This window comes from Colias eurytheme, chromosome 17, assembly GCF_061535395.1.
Source record: "Colias eurytheme isolate Ceu_HAF_F1 chromosome 17, ilColEury1 Martin Lab GWU primary, whole genome shotgun sequence".
NCBI classification, from domain to species: domain Eukaryota; kingdom Metazoa; phylum Arthropoda; class Insecta; order Lepidoptera; family Pieridae; genus Colias; species Colias eurytheme.
The window spans coordinates 7,397,179-7,403,200 of NC_142996.1; the positions used below are offsets into that span (position 1 = coordinate 7,397,179).

Below are 6,022 nucleotides of genomic sequence, written 5' to 3' on the forward strand. Positions count from 1 at the left end.
GACCGCACATAGTATGTTCACAACACATCAGTAAGCGATCTGCGTGTGCGCAGGCCTGTAGTTGCAATTCATAGCGGAAAATTCGTGACTGGAAAAATAATGAGTTAAATAAACACGAAACGTTTCATTGTGGTGTTGTAAAATGTGATAATTCGACAAATGTTGCTAAAACCGTGATATTTTTGAATTTATTATGGATTGTTTGCATGTGGTAAGTAAAATTTTAATACTTACTAATATGGCAAACGTTTTAGCACAATTATTTATCATGTTTAAAAGGCATGTTCTCTTTTATTAAAAAAAAACATTGACAGCATAAAACTTTAATAATAGCGGTAAAACATAGAGCACATTAAAATAATCGTTTGCGTAAGCTATCCACAAAGTGAGCCCTTAAAAAAGTACTATTGTCATCATCCTGAGGGAAGAACCCTTCACAATTTAGTACAATTCTATTTGCCTTTCGTATTTTAAGGGGACTGTACAATAATATCGTTTGACACACATTCTAGTAGTCCTACTCCATTATTACATTTTGAAAATGATCACATTTTATATTTTGTTCCCTAGAAAACTTTTTAATCACTGGTGAATTTTATATATATTCTTTACCAAAAGCAAACAAAACCGAGTTTTTATTTCCAACTAGAATCCAAATGTTTCTTACAAATCAAAATTATTCAATATTTGTCATAATACCACAAATGCAATTGCATTGTAAATTTTCTTGGTTCTCTACAATTTGTTTGATAACCGACTCTGCTTGAAAATATTTTAAACGTATGAAGGTATCAAAACAATACCTATTACTTAATCTTTATATACATATACTAATCTCTGTCATATATTGCATTATGGCACATTTATCAAATTCGGAAAGAATCCTTTTTCAAATACTTGGATGTTATTAAGATGAGTCGACTCAAAGTCAAATATAAAGTGGAAATCTCAATAGAAGTCTGGTTCAACATGAAACGAGTCTTACAACTTCTGAGCTAGTTTGGCACTAACCATTATCATATGTCACGTTACGTCGGTTAAAATAACTTACATCTGACGTAAAAGAAAGTAAACTCCCAAGGTCTTTCTAATGATATGATGTTATTCGTCTTTCTTAATTATCTTTTTCGCTGTTATGTTAGAATTTTCAAGACCATGATATAATACATACTCTAAAGGATATAAGTTATCTTTCTTTTTAATTAATTATTACCTACTAGCTTTTGTTCCGCGGCTTCGTCCGCATAGTGGAGGGAGTAATATCACCAAGCCAAAACGTAGCCTATGACCATTCTAACCTCCTTACTATCATCAGACATAAATATCATATAATAAAGACAGTCCAATGCAATGTGAATGAAAGACTAATAATTATTAACACAGGCTTTAGAAAATGTTATATTTTAAAGTACTCATTACTAATTCTTCTTTTCAGATCAACAAATAAATATATTGAAATGTGGACATATTCGAGCGTGGACATCCCCGGGCAGCGGGTGACACGGACTGACAGAATAAGGATTTACATCTCGGAATGTGTAGTGTGTTTCTGCATTCTATTTTTTATAGTGTGCGTTGGCCTGTTGCTGTATTTATTCTTCCATTTATATAGTTCTCTATCGAATGCCCGAAAGGCTGTCGAAACTATGATAGAAAGTTGAGAAATACGGCGCTGCCAATATGAACAAAAAAATAGCTGTCCGTATTCTATGTAGTAAACTATAGGTACCCAATTATCATTGTTAGAATTGACCAATTTATTAATTCAACTTAGTAATAGCCTGTCTCGATACTGTGATAACGTCTTATTACCATTTACTATTAACCATAATAATTATCTACATATTTTTTGTCACGATGAAAAAGAATTTTCCTATGCAGCTGTGAAGTGTGAAGCTTGGAAAACGGTATGTCGAATATTTTAATAAAAGAACAAGAGGCTCTATATTATTGTTTTAAAATACAACTAATTTAAAATTAAATGTCGTAATTTTTTCGTAAGACAATAAAAAATATTTAGGTGAATTTGATAATGTAATGGAGGTAATTACTGCATTTCCAATTGGTTACGATACTAAATTTATGACGATTTAAAGTATATTATGAACATGGAATAAGTTTATAATAGCTAGAAGTGTTATGTTAAAAGTATTATATGATGAATTTAATGACGTCGACTTAAACAAAAAATCTCTTCCTTCATTAATTTATAAAACAATATGCAAGAATATTAGAACAAAGATAGACTAAAAGAAAAATGTTTGAAGATAATATAATATCGTGGCATTGTTTTTGCCGTCATATTGGTAGCGCCATATAAAACAAAGTAATTTTATTCTAAAATATTTAGATAAGGTAGTAGTTTATTTCCTGTATATTCTAGTTAACGTACTGTTACAGTTGCTTATTTTGTTCATTAACGAGTTTTATGATACTTTTCATATTACGTAATCATAGTACCTGTTTAGTTGTATGTGTAATAGACGGTTATAGATTACTAGCTGCGCCCCGCGGGTTTACCCGCATTGCTCCGCTCCTATTGGTCTTAGCGTGATTATATATTATAGTCTATAGTCTGTAACCTTACTCGATAAATGGGCTATCTAATACCGAACGATTTTTTTCAAATCGGACCAGTAGTTCCTGAGAAAAGCGCGTTCAAACAAACAAACTCTTCAGCTTTATAATATTAGTATAGATTAGTTAACTTTAGAACATTTCATGTCATAGCGAAGTATTATTATATTTAACAGTTTTAAATGTAAATAATCCCAGGAATCATTTCACCATAATGTACCGAATTGTAAACATAAACAGAGTACAATTTCGAATATTTTACATCGGTTTAATATTTGAGTCAGTGGATGTTTCAGTTATTAAGTTCCATGCTTCATATCAAAATGCAACATTTAATTAAAACCTGAATTTTATGAAAAGCATTACATTACGCTGAATACTCGTATGTATGTTTGTTGCCGGATTTAATTAATTGACAAGGTTGTACAATGTACATACAATATTGAACGGCAGATTAGTCAACGTGAACAAAGATAGTTTATATGTTTGATGTGTGAGCAAATTGTGTATTGGGTTTTTATATTAATAAGCTGTGAATGCATAATAAATGGTAGTTCCTGAACGATGTCTCAATATAATAACTTAAGATGACTAAATGTAAGTACCTACATATGGTATTTTTGTTTATTATTAAATAGATACTTTTACATGTATTTCTGTGTTTAATTTTCCCTTTTATAGTTTACATAAGATCTGACGATTTTAAAATAACGTATCCATTGTGATCATTGACTTATTATTACAGGAATAAAAAATATCTAGAGCGTTATTCTTCAAGCCTATTCTCTAACTCCCTAATTGTCCTAAGAAAACATGTCTGAATTTAATCTGTGTACCTGTTTGCCCATTAGACGTAGCTACCAAACGAATGAACTAAACTCATAAAATTAAAGAACAAAACTACTGTTAATCGAAAATTATACACGGGTCACTCACTTTGCATGCAAACATTCATACAATGTACAAATGTTTGCGCTCACATATGAAAAAAGTTGCAAATATCGTCCTTCACATGTGGATTTGCGAATTCGTGCGAATGTGAGTGACCCGATTTATGCGTGGAGTCTCCACGGTGGAGATGACTCTTATCTACATATCGATGATATGAGATTAATCATATTGGAACTATTGCATTTGTATCATTTAGTTGCAGTTTCTATATTCTAGAAGTATTAGTTTTAAAAATTACTTATGTATGAATGAAAAACAAATGAAAGTATGTTTAACAAATTTTATTATTTTGATAAATTAAATATATTCGCCAAAATTTTAAAGCTCAAAGTACTTTCAACTTAACGATGTAATTTGTAAAGAAAACATTGAAATGTCATTCTATTTCACCGACCGTGATCAAGATACTGTATCGGCAAACGTTTGTATTATCTAAAGCCAATAAATGATTATCTCGGCAGTCATAAATAAAAGGAAACAAAACGTCGTCAACAGATTATACTAGAACGATTGTAAAAACTACAAAATTAAGATGTTAACTTATAACAATGTTTTAATAAGTCAATAGATATATTTTAGTCACGATTCCCGCTAATTTAGAAAATATACTATAGAGAATTATGTTTTAAATAATTCGTAGTGCGATATTTTTCAGGTATTAAAAGATTAAAGTCACATCTTGTCAATTTCAATCCTTTATCTATAGGTAAGCTTAAAAATCCGAAAGTGTCAAAGATACTGTTTGATAATACTGTGATGAAGATATAATAAAGTTAAAACTTAAACTATTCCATTAAAGCATTATTGGTATTAATAAACTAATATTTGTTTATAATTGTTATATCTTAAATCTATAATAATCGATCATTGTAGATTCAATCACAAAGGTAAATGAACTCTACTTTTGCACTTGTAAATTAATATTTAACCTATCTTTAATCTAGATTTAATATTGTAAACATACTAGTAAAGCACCCAGGTTGCGCATGGTTGAAATAATATTATTAATTATACCTCATTAGTATCAATACACCCGCGGGAAATCGAGGCGAGGCCATGGTTACACATATAAAGTATATATATAATATGAATACCAGTCTAATGAATCCGTTAAAAGTCGTGCTTATAGACACGGTAAACAGAAATTCATCTAACCACGAATTCAACATAATATTTATATATATGTTTATATTAGATAGTTCATCCAGACAATTAAACATATTACATTCAAATATTATAGAGTGTAGAGCAATGTTTAGTAAGAAATTGTATGAAGTATGATTGATGATGAATTCATTTGATAAATCAATGACATTATCCCGTAATTATTCAGCTCTTGTTTTGCGACAATATGTCCCTACAAAATCTTGTCCTTAGTGTATCAATTAGGACATCCGTTAAAAATGGCATACGCTCATCCATGATCCAACCATCCAACAAACATCTGATAAAATATATTTAATTTCACCCATAACTTAATTAAAACCTAGCCATATAATTTCAATAAAACTGATATACAACCAATATGAATATGCAAACGAAAAACATCGATATAGCGGCCATATATTGATGTCAATACATTGCGTATGCAGTATTTTTTCATCAATGTTTGAACTACGCAGAACGGTGTAGGCAAAACGTGTCGCGAATTTTATAGAACGCATTTTAAACGAGCTCCAAAATAATTCTCGAACAAATATGGCACAGCTTTTGTGAATTTCTGACGGGCTCAGTACAAAACCACTGCTATATTATAATGTTTATAGCGACGCGGACACTACAAAATTTTGGGCGCGGAAAGTACCACACGCGGTAGTTTGTGTCATTGATTACAGAGTGACTTCGTAACCTGCGTTCAATTTACCGCGTTTGCAAATATTTTTTATTTTTCTTTAGCAATTTTTTTACTCTATATGAGATAGGGATTGGGATTCAGTATTTTTAATCACCAGGAAACCATCACATTAAACGAAAGATACTCGTACATAGATAACGCATTGGATAGAATATATTATCTACGATTCGCTGCCTTTACGGGAAAAATATGATATTATGATACACATTATTCTATAATACATTCACATTAATTGCGCACGAATTCAAATTACATTTTTTAAGACTATTTTTTCCTATTTTTTTGGCCAATCACAACAAACACTGGAAAAACAAAAATATTGTACAGTTGACAAGAGTGCGCATACAAAAGTCCGCTATAGTTTTCCAATATTTGCATTATCGAAGTTTAATTATCTTGTATTTATATACAAAATTATACAATCTAGAAATGAATACAACTTAATTGTTAATAATATTAGCGACGCGTGGAAAACATGTTACTCAGCAACTGTATGTTTATTTCCAACAATATAACTTTAATTACACACTTATTATATTAATGTAACTCGGCTGTAATTATGACTTAAATTGTAGTATCAGTGATTGTAGATATTGACACGTGTTTCTTGATTTTGTTTTTAACTTTTCTCATGCAATT

At 30.3% G+C, this 6,022-nt stretch overlaps 1 long non-coding RNA gene across 1 annotated transcript; it reads left to right on the forward strand.

The window, feature by feature from the left end:
- Window positions 1–3,230, forward strand: LOC149901306 (uncharacterized). The gene is made up of 2 exons (XR_016457692.1): window positions 1–211; window positions 1,436–3,230. It is a non-coding gene; the product is annotated as an uncharacterized LOC149901306 (long non-coding RNA).
- Window positions 3,231–6,022: the final 2,792 nt, after the last annotated feature.